We start from the raw sequence: 11,498 nt of genomic DNA on the forward strand, positions 1-11,498 counted from the left end.
TACTTAAAATGCAAATATTTAGTACATTAACAAGACAGATAATTCATTTCTTTATCTCTCCTCCAGAATGCTCAATCCAGAGAGGGTACATTTATTTTTAGTAATGCAACACAGCTGAAGACAAACTGGCATGCATTAGAGAATGTGAATCTATTCAACATTGTTGAATGTATACTCTCCAACTCTGCATCCAGAATATTTCTTTTACAAGCAAATTATAAACTGGTTTTACGGGACTGTCAACACAAATGATCAAACTCCTTATATGAATGAATATTAACCAATTGAGACGAGAGTGTCTTACAGCCCTGCACCAATCAAAATTATAACATTCTACGTACCCCACAAATGAGGCAGAAAAACAGAAGGCTCTTACAGGCTAACAAAACATCAAGAAACTGGAGAACAAGTTTTAGTTTGGCACAGCCCTAGTCTAATCATAAACTTTACTAGACCTCATTTGCAATTTGCTACTGGCATCAAGCTGTATCTGCAAGCAAAGGCCTGGAATCACATGGCAGCAACATTTTAAAATCTGCACCATCTCACAAGGTGTCCCTGGCAGTGATAGAAATTCAGATATATAAGCTAGGTGCCAAATGGCTCCTTAAACCAAGGTTACAGTTGCCAAAATGGAATGTTTAGTTGCCATGTTTGGGCAAGACAGTTCTAAAGTCTTATTTTTCAAATGATGGGTTGAGTGTGGTTGATTCTCAGTTAAACATCTGGCTAGTTCAGATGATAACTTTGAGCTTTGAGAACTTAAGAAGAAAAGTTGCTTGATCCAGGGGCAGTCCACATATATACTGGCCTATTCCAACCTCTATTTCTTACTGGTGACTGCTCCTGCTCAGGATGCACTAGAGAAGCATTTTGGTACTGGAAATTCATTCTGATTGCGCAGATAAAATATAACTGATAGAATTCTACAGAATGGGATATTAGTGTGTGAAAACAGTCCAGATCCAATGATCGCCAGGCATGCACCTCCAGATGGTGAAGATATCAAACACCATCCTGGCGCTCAGGCATAGTCACTTGGTTGCAAGTGATCGAAAGCCAGGTGCAAAATGTGCCTGGCACCTGGCTAATTTCAAACACTGGTCCCTGGCAAAACATACACTTCATATATGTCTCCATCTCAGTCCCTAGTATCTCTGGTCAAGCTACCTCAGGTGGGTTCACTAGAAAAGTCATCTGTTTAGGTTCTGAGGCAATCAAGTCAAGGGACACAATATTCAATTAGATAACCCACCAGCCTGACACTATACAAAGCTGGTTTGTAAGAAACGTTCTTAGGAGCCACTGATTGTATTGTACGCTCATGCAAGAACAATAAATACAATTCAACGAGTTTAACAAAAGTTCTTTGTACACCAACTCTTGGTGGTTACAGTATACAACAGCAAACAAAGACAGCTTTAAATATAAAGGCATTCTTTTTAAAGACAAAAATGCATGAATTAACAAGAAATCAAAATTGCTATTATCTATATTATTGGGAAAGATTGAGGGCACAAGGAGAAAGGGATGACAGAGGACAAGGTGGTTGGACAATATTCTCCAAGCTACTAACATAAGTTTGACCAAACTGCGGGAGGCAGTAGAAGACAGAAGTGCCTGGCATGCTCTGGTCCATGGGGTCACGAAGAGTCGGACACGACTAAACAACAACAACAATATTATTATTATTATTACAGTGGTACCTCGGGTTAAGAACTTAATTCATTCTGGAGGTCTGTTCTTAACCTGAAACTGTTCTTAACCTGAAGCACCACTTTAGCTAATGGGGCCTCCTGCTGCTGCCACGCCGCCGGAGCACAATTTCTGTTCTCATCCTGAAGCAATGTTATTAACCCGAGGTAATATTTCTGGGTTAGCGGAGTCTGTAACCTGAAGCATATGTAACCCGAGGTACCAGTGTATAATGCAACAAACAAAAAGCACACAAACCAGTCAAAGCAACCTGCACAAGATGAAAAAAATTGCTTGCAGGCTCTTGGTCTTATCGATTTATGTGAAACCGTTTTAGCAAATAGCCCAAATCAAGCTTAAAACTAAGGGTAATATCAGATATAAAGATTTTCTCTAGGCAGGTAGCATCCACTACTATAGGAGTTCAGTCTATGAAGGTGTTTAGTGCACAGTCTAGTCCTGAGCTATAAATTAAATTTCAGGTATTGAAAACAAGTTATGGCCTACAACATATTCGCTCAACCATTCACCTTCTTAGTCTAACATCTAGCAGAAGAGTTGACCATATGGATTCAGGAGGCAACAAGGGGGAAAGTGCCATCTATCTTGAATAAGACAATGGTAATGCCACACTGGAAGACATTATCGTTTGCTAATTGCAAATATTCACTTCTTGAGGAAGCTGCTCAAGGGAGTGGTTGCCATGCAACTCCAGACACTCTTGGATGGACCTGATCACCTGTATTTCAACTTTGCCTGGCTTTGGCAGAGAAACTGCCTCAGTTGTCACAATGGTTGACCTGTAATAAGAGACGGGACAAGGGAAGAGTGACCTGGATCTCTTAAAGCAGCAGTAGAGAACTGAATCTGACCAGCAAGCCACAAAGTTATCTTATCCCATCGCTTACATCCCAGATTTGATTAGTCATGACCATCCACCTTTCCACCGTCTGGCGTCACAATAGCATCAGGTGATTTTTTTGCCTACTCAGGTCTTGCAGAACATTTTTGCCTACACAGGTCTTACAGAACAGTTTACAAAGCATTATCTTATGAAGTCCCTTGGAAAGGACTTTTTAAGCATCACAGATCAGCATCTCTCTCGTTGGCGAAACCAGGTATTTTACCTGCCCAGCAGCTGACATAGAGTAGGTGGGAACAGGCAAAATGGCCTAGCAGGCCAAATAAGGAGGTTTGGCAGGCCTAGTTAGACCTGCAGATCATAGGTTCCCTATCTCTCTCTTAGAGGTTTTCTAAGGATGCTCTCCTTCTAGATAGGCTCTATTAGGAATGGGGGAACCACAGTTTTTGCTGCCCCATGCCTTAATAGCATCAATTCCAAAAGGTGTTGCTTGGGAACTTCTGCCAAGCTCCATGGCACTGATGCCACAGGATTCCATTTTATTACCTATGCTTTTCAAAGTTTACCTGAAACCTTTGAGAACAAGGTTATCCTGAATTTTGGGCTTTGGTATCACCATGCAGATGACATTTCACACTCTCTGGTTTAGATTGGTTCTGCTGAGGTAGTAGAAGTTCTGGGAGGGTCTTTTTTGGGGAAGGGGAGATCTGGCCTATGGGTTAGCTACCACTACCTTAGTTCCTTTATGCCTACGTTTCTCTGGGTTCCACCCACTGAGTTTTGCAACTTATTGTAAAACTTCTTGGACATTTTTGATTACAGAGCGGTACACATTGTTTTTGTCTGGTCTTGATTGTCAGTGCTGCTTGAAGGTGATACAAGCACCATCAGTGACACCCTCCTGCCCCCACTTCTTGAGAACTGGACTTCCAACCTCAAGGCTAAGGAGAAGATGGCAGAAAGGCTGGAGTGTGTTTAGCCTCTACTAGTAGCCAAACCAGAAAATGGTCAGCGCCTTCACCATTTCTGAATGGACAAATGCCCACAGTGGGAATGAGATTGCAGAGTATCCAAACCATTTAGCCCCCACTTTCCTGTTTTAAACTTGCAGCTATGAAGGCAGGGTATGTGAGGCTTGGTTACCAAGGCAAACCAAAGCTATGGAACCATGTTCCCATCCTCTAGCTGTATTTTAAACTTATTCATTTATTTACTTAAATAAATGCATATCCCACCTTTTAGAAAAATCCTTAAGGCGGCAAGTAATATGAAGGCAAACATTAATATATATAAAGTATTCTAATAAGGCACAGTAAGTCAGTGCAATAATCATAAGTAAAATACTAGATATATAGAGGAAATAAAAAACCCACCATGACCAAGATAACAGCAAGCCCAACACTATACCCATCTAAAGCCTACTTTGTTGTGTTTGGTGGAGCCTGCTTGGGGTGAGAAAAAAGGAGGGAAAGGTGGTGCGTCTGCTTCCCCCCTCCATCCATCTGAGAGGCGAAGAGCACAGAACAGAACTACACGGAATTTGCCAACAAGGAAGGAAGGAAAAAGAGAAATCTCTGAAGGACAGGCAATTCCCTTTCAATAATCTGAGGATGGATATCCGGTAGCTTGCCTATTATGTAGCAGCTCTAACCCAATTGATGGGAAGAGGGTACAATTCCCACTTAAAAACTGAGGTATACTATGTAGTATCATAGGAGAAACCTGTAACTGTATGTATGTGTGTATAGATAAAACTTTATTTGGCAGCAATACAGATGTTTTATAACTGAGCTTAAATGCTTTTATTAGATGGTTGTTATAAACCACTGGCAACCTCAACCTTCTTGTAAAATGCCAAGATTATAATATATAACCTATATTATATGGGGGTTATAATCTATTACCATGGAGATATTAATAGCAGAGTATGCATAGGGTTGCTGTACAACAATCCCTTGCAGCCTAAACCAGACCTGCAACATGGGGATTGTTAGCAATTAACAGCATTACAGCATTGATATGTTTCTTATTAGAAACTAGTATTTATTAATATTTTTGTGAAATCAATGGATAAAAAATTGTAATAGTGAAAACCCTATCTGTAACTTTAGTTCACATAAAAAACATTTTTGCATCCTTTCATCCCATGAGAAGCCACCTGCAACCTCTAAAACCCTCTCTAAATGGTAAGAGGTCTATGCTGAACAGATGTGGGAAGGGGAGGGCTACTGGATCCAAGCCCAATTATTCCCACCTTTGCAGCTCACCATTTCCCTTCCCAATTGCTCAGGAGTCCCTTGATCCTCTTATTAAGACTTTTAGGGGACACACATAGCTGCAGTGGGAAGGAGGAGATGCAAAACTTTCATTCCATTGACTTCCTTAAGTTATTTTAGGAACCAAGGAAGTATAGAGGTGCCAATAAGAACATAAAAATGAGAACAGTAGATAAAGTAGCCAAGAAACATATCTTAAATAAAAAAAAAAAACATAGCAGAATAGGTCAGAGGTCACATGGTGTTTAAAAAGCAGTGATGGCATCATGCACACATATGCCTAGGGAAATAGTGCCTTAATTTGATCACTACCACAAAGATAGCCCTCTATCTAACTACCAACATCCTACATCTCCGCCCTTCCCCCCTTGCTTGTGTGGAGGGGATAACAACAGTGAAAGCCCTGCCAAGATTGCTACAACTGTGACAGGGTATCAAGGATAAATTGTCTATAAATTGGCCTTCAAACATTATAGAACAGGGAGGTCCAACACGCAGTCCTAGGGCCACATGCAATCCTCAAGGCCTTTCTGGGCAGCCCTCAGCAACATTTGACACCCTTCTCATAGCCCTCCTTCTCAAAGCTGAGTCAGTGAGGCACTGGGCTTTGGGAATGCATGGGGGCTCTGACAGGGTCCTAGAGTCCTCCGGCCTCCTTCCCAAAGCCTAGTTAGCGCTTTCTCAGATTTGGAAAGGAGATGGGAAGGCTCTAGGACCCTGCCAGAGCCTCGCACCTCCTTCCCAAATCCCAGCACCTCACTTATCCAGCTTTGGGAAGGCTGCATGAGGGCTGCGGGGGGGGGGGGTGTCAAATTTTGGCCTTGCTCCACCCCCCAAGTGCAACAAGGGTGTGTGCAGTCTGTGGGTTCCATGTCAGAGTATTCTGGTGGCCCACTTGGTATGAAAAGTTCAGCTGCCCTGTATATTCATTCATGCATACTTTGGCTATGGATTACTATCAAGGAGCATCTTGTATAGGTTTTGAAGGTCAGTTTATAGACATTTTATTCCCATCTTTGAATAAGATGCACCACTAGTGTTTCCCTCCTAACTTGACTGTTAAAAAAAAAAAACCAAAATGAAGAAGGGGGAGAATTTAGGTTGGTTGCCTTCTCATTCCGCCTACCTACCCAGCTGGCTGGTCTTTGTCCATGCATTAACAGAAAAAACTAATAGTCACACTGTGTTACTGATAGATTTCAACACCATTTGTCAACTCAGATATGCTAACACAAAGCCATAAGCTCTGCCCTAGGAGTGACAATTTACAGAAGTCAAAGTATCATTCTAGGATGAAATACTTTACTAAACAGCATTTCTTACTACAAGCTTCTATCCTAAAAACACTTATTTGGAAGCAAGTCGCATGAATATTCACACATCAGGCTGTGCATAAACTTAGCAATGATGTATGTACACTACATATTTGTTTACTAATTTGTGTATTACATCAATCAAGTAACATTCTTTGAATCAGTAGTCACATGAGACAAGCACAGCTCCCTATAAAATAGTTTTTTTAAGAAACTGTTTACTGAAAGACCAAGCAAGAGATTCTGATAAATCATTGTTCTTAACCTGAATAAATCTCAATAAATATGATTTCAAAGATATGAATGTTATCAACAAGAAATCTTGTTTATCTTGAACAAGGCATTGTAAAAAATAGTAATGCTGCAATCCCATGCATACTAATTTTGAAGTAACTCATTGAAATGGACTTATCTGAGTGAACATGCATAGGATCAAGCTACACTTCTACACAATGCATAAAAATAAAGTCTTAAATGAGGAATTGAATACAAGCCATGGAAAAGTGCAAAGTCATACTTAAGTGCATCAGTAATACAATAGCTTCCACACATGACATACAGTGGTACCTCGGGTTACCAACACTTTGGGTTACAAACTCCAGTAACCCGGAAGCAGTTGCTCCAGGATGAGAACTTTGCCCCAGGATGAGAATGGAAATTGCATGGTGGTGGCGCAGTGGCAGCGGGAGGCCCCATTAGCGAAAGTGCACTTCAGGTTAAGAACGGTTTCGGGTTAAGAACGGACCTCCGGGATGAATTACGTTCATAACCCGAAGTACCGAAGGTAAAAGGTAAAGGACCCCTGGATGGTTAAGTCCAGTCAAAGGCGACTATGGGGTGTGATGCTCATCTCACTTCAGGCCGAGGTAGCCGGCATTTGTCCACAGACAGCTTTCAGGGTCATGTGGCCAGCATGACTAAACTGCTTCTGGTGCAGCAGAACACCGCGACAGAAGCCAGAGCGCACAGAAATGCCATTTACCTTTCTGTCACAGCAGTACCTATTTATCTACTTGCACTGGTATGCTTTAGAACTGCTATGTTAGCAGAGGCTGGGACAGAGCAACAGAAGCTCACCCCATCGTGCGGATTCGAACCGCTGACCTTCTGATCAGCAAGCCCAAGAGGCTAGGTGGTTTAGACCACAGCACCACCCGCATCCCACCATGACATACTATACATTAGAAAGATTTGACCATAATACTGTTAGAAGAGAATGATACAGAAAAGTTAGTCATTATAAAAAAATGCAATATTGATGTGGCACATAGAAATAAGAAAGGAAGAGCAATCCAACCCCTGATCATGCCAGGTCTGTGGTTGTATTTTTTAAAAAAAACATTTTTTATTCAGGTTTTTTGTGAGTCAGCCTCTCATCCTCACCAGTCTTTCCCTTCCATCTGTTGAATGAGTGGGTGGGTGGCCTACTGGCAGAGCCCAGCGGACCCCACCCCCTCAAAAGGCTCTTTTTGAGAGCAAGGGAAAACCAACATGTAATCCGCTCGATCCCAAACCAATCTCACTGCCACCACACAATGGCATCTGATCTGATGTGGACACAACTGTCCTGCCCCCCTTTCCAGCATGGGCCACTCCATCAGCAATAGGAGCATAGATTGCACCCCAATACACTACAATGTGGTCAGTATTAACAAGCATAATTAAAAATAAAGGAAATAAAAGAAAATGAAACTAAATAAATAAAAAAGTGTGAAGTAAAAAGCCACTACAGGACTTTATACATTTTTAAAAAGCATTGACTCAATTTTTACTTAATTCCAAAATATAAAATTTAATCAGTGGCCTAGGGTATCTCTGCAACAGGAATCCAATCTAAAATTGACTTACTAAGGTTCTGCTTGAGGAGGTAAAGGTACCCCTGCCCGTTCGGGCCAGTCTTGCCAGACTCTAGGGTTGTGCGCTCATCTCACTTAAGAGGCCAGGGGCCAGCACTGTCCGCAGACACTTCCAGGTCACGTGGCCAGAGTGACAAGCTGCATCTGGCGAGCCAGCGCAGCACACGGAACGCCGTTTACCTTCCCGCTAATAAGCGGTCCCTATTTATCTACTTGCACCCGGGGGTGCTTTCGAACTGCTAGGTTGGCAGGCGCTGGAACCGAACAACGGGAGCACACCCCGCCGCGGGGATTCGAACCGCACACGTCAAATCCCAAAGGTTGCATAATTCAAGCCTACTACAAACACTTTCCTAAGTAAGACACCTAATCTTAATTACCCCTCTTCACTGAGAGTAAGCAACATACAATGCAGTAGGACTTACTTCTGAGTAGACATACGACTGGGGGGTGGGACCTAAGCCATGAGCCAGAGTCCTTGTTTCAAATCCAGCTACTTGACTTAAAGATACTATTTGTCAGCAGTGATATGAAGACAACAATTCTACCTACCTTAAAAGATTGTTGTAAAGATCAATAATGTACTCTGAACATTAAAGCACTATGTATATATTTTAAAATATATACATATCAGATATAATTGTTATAAGCAACTACAGATATTTAGCATTTAAATTTGCTTTTTCCAAGTACTAAATTTGAGACTTTATTGAAAGTCTAATAATTATACACTTTGCCACTGAAATTCTGCTCATTTTTATTCAGAAGTAAGTGTCATTAAGTTCAAAGGTTTAGTCCCTACCCCAGGTAGGTATGCAACCTATGCAACCTATGGCTGTTTTGAGCTAACTTAGGAGCTTTGCCTCCACCATTCACCCAAAACAGCATTCTGTGGGAGGGGGCAGCGGGGAGAGGCAGGGAAGACACAGAAACTCACATAACCTTTTCTTCACAAAAGAATGCAATTATTATATGACGAATTGTATTATTTTTAAAAGTCATTTCATCACATAAGCTAAGGCAAGGAAAAAAGCTCCTAAACTAAGCCCTCACCAAAAAGGAGAAAGCAGAAGAGATATATATGTGTGTGCATGTGTGTAAATGTTGCCCAAATTTCACCTTATACCAATGAGTTTATATAACAATTGTTGATTTCATTCTAAGTGCCTCATATAGGAGCAATCTTTAAAAACTGCCAGCAGCTACAATATATATGTACAAGTAGAAAAAGCAGGCCAGGGGTTTTGAACCTTTCCAAGAGAAGGTAGAAGAAATGAGCAACTGAAAATTAAACATTTCATTCAATCCTGTTCTTTCAAAACTTCAAATTTAATTTGCAATAGGGCTGTTGAGTAATTAAAGGGCTGTTTTTATTTTTATTTTAGTATGTTGTCTGCTTTTAATAATTAAAACTATAATTACAGTATTTCAGTCATGGATGTATACATTGCGTATGTTTAACAAATACAATGTTTATCTTGACCAGATAAATAGAATATCGTTTTTGAAAATTTCAAACACATTGCCCTGTATAAGCAATGCACACACATATCCTGCATTATTATAAAGCCCAACCCTTTCACAAGAAATAGCTTCAGACAAATTATTTTTAAAAAATTTTAACGAAGAACAGAGATTACTCAATTATACTTTCAATTCTACTGGGTCTGTTAGTTGACCACATTGTGATGGACACAGAAGCTGTACTACAGAGCAAAGACAAGCAATGGCACCATAAGGGGAATCCCAGAGCCTATCTTACAGAGGGAAATTTTTAATGGAGCTTCATCAGGCTTTTGCCATTACATTCAGTTTCCGTCTAAGGCTGCATGTACCATTCACAGCAATCTTTGACACCTTTACTTTAAAAAACCTATCACAAAAGATTGGGGGGGGGGGGAGAAAGAGAACTGAAGCCAACCTGTGATGTGTAAGAATTAACATTCCCCCACATCTGTGCCTATTCAAATACACATCCCCACAGGGAGCCAAGGGAAAGGTGCACAAAACCTTGTATGTCAAGCACCCAGAGGTAAAGCATGGCATAGAATGGGGCTTTCAGCTCAAATTGCAATTTTTACTAACAGGACATGGAAGGAAAAGCCACAGCACAGAACATGAGTCTGCAGCGCAATTGCATACATAATATTGCTCACACCTAACTCATTGGGGGAGAAGAGATGGGGAGGAGAGAGAGAGAGATGGAAGAAAGCCACATGTATGACATACCAGAAGAATAAAAATAGGCAAGGAGAAGCAGCGAAGGAGGAAAAGCTGCCTGGGCTGGCTCCTCTTGCCTTCATCTCAAAGCACCACGAGAATACCAAGCACATAAAAGCAGCCCGGCGAGATGGATCATGCCGAGGTCTCCAACGCCACCATCACTCCCAGTACAACATATTAATGGATGCGGGGATCTGGCAAGCCCTTGGTCTTGCTGCTGCTGCTGGAGACAGAGGCGGTGGCGGCTGCACTTGTGGGGTGGCGATGGTGGCAGGGAAAATACCCCTAACAGCAACCACCAGAATACCCCCCCCCTTTAAAAAGAAGCAGCAGCCCTGTGGGGAAATGGATGGGGAGGGGAGGGGAGGGGAGGGGAAATGCCCAATGGGACTTGCGCTTCGGTTGGGGAAAGGGAACAGCAGGAAGGGAATTTGGAGGTGGAGGGGTCTGGGGGGGGGAGGGAGGGGGAGAGAGAGAGGAGAGAGGCGAGGAAGTAGGCGGCATCTGTGGCAACTACGGCGTGTTCTGGGGGGCTGAGGGCTGTGGGTGGGATTTGAAAAAAGGGGGGCGGTTATGGGAAGGGGGAGGAGGAGGAGGGGGAGGAGGCGAGGGAGGCTGAGGGGAAACTGCAATGTGGGCGACAGGTGGGGCAGGTAAACGCCTCCACTCCCGAGTGCCCGCGGCTTACCGGGCCTCGCATCCCCCGCCGCTCCGTCCCTCAGCGCTGCTGCTGCTGCTGCCGCTATCGCCGCCGCCACTGCCTCCCTGGCGCCGCCTTCGTTACTGCCCGCCCGCGTGAAAAGAAAAAATCCTCCCCGCACTTGCCTCACGCCTTCCTCTCTCTGCCTCGCAGCTCGCTCGCTTCGTTCTCAGCCAAACCCGCTACCCGCTTGCAAGGCTTGGAGGGAGGTGTTTACCGACACGGGCCTTGCCTCCTCCCCTTGCCTATCGCCCGCGCTCTCGTTTGGTCCACTGACACTCACCCCCGCCAATGGGAAAGGAGCACGGGGCGGAGGAGGCCACGCCCTTAGCCCCACGGGAACCAATGGGGCTAAGCGCCCGCCTCCTCCCCCCTCCTCCTCACACACACCGCACTCGCTTTGCGCCACGGTGGGCTGGAGATGGGCGGGGGTCTCCGCGGCCTTCGCCGCCGTGGCTCCACCCCCACGCCCGCCTTTTCCTCGCGGCTTGGCCCCGCCCACCGCACGCCCAGGCTCGGTTGGCTTTGCAGTTCCCGAGCAACCACAGGGGCCGTGATGGAGACGGAGGCGGC

The 11,498-nt window shown here is 43.7% G+C and overlaps 1 protein-coding gene across 4 annotated transcripts in view; it reads right to left on the reverse strand.

Moving 5' to 3' along the window:
- The window catches only part of CDKL5 (cyclin dependent kinase like 5), a 67,504-nt gene extending 56,309 nt beyond the window's left edge, over positions 1 to 11,195 (reverse strand). For 3 of the 4 annotated variants that reach the window (XM_081859061.1, XM_081859062.1, XM_081859059.1), the window contains exon 1: positions 11,051 to 11,195. The gene's annotated coding sequence lies outside the window, so the exon portion shown is untranslated. Of the gene's footprint in view, positions 1 to 10,913 lie in introns of all 4 variants that reach the window. The other variant, XM_081859060.1, reaches the window with a different exon arrangement.
- Between the last annotated feature and the right edge of the window lie 303 nt (positions 11,196 to 11,498).

Source organism: Podarcis erhardii, assembly GCF_964252035.2.
Source record: "Podarcis erhardii genome assembly, chromosome: 4".
In the NCBI taxonomy this organism is placed as follows: Eukaryota; Metazoa; Chordata; class Lepidosauria; order Squamata; family Lacertidae; genus Podarcis; species Podarcis erhardii.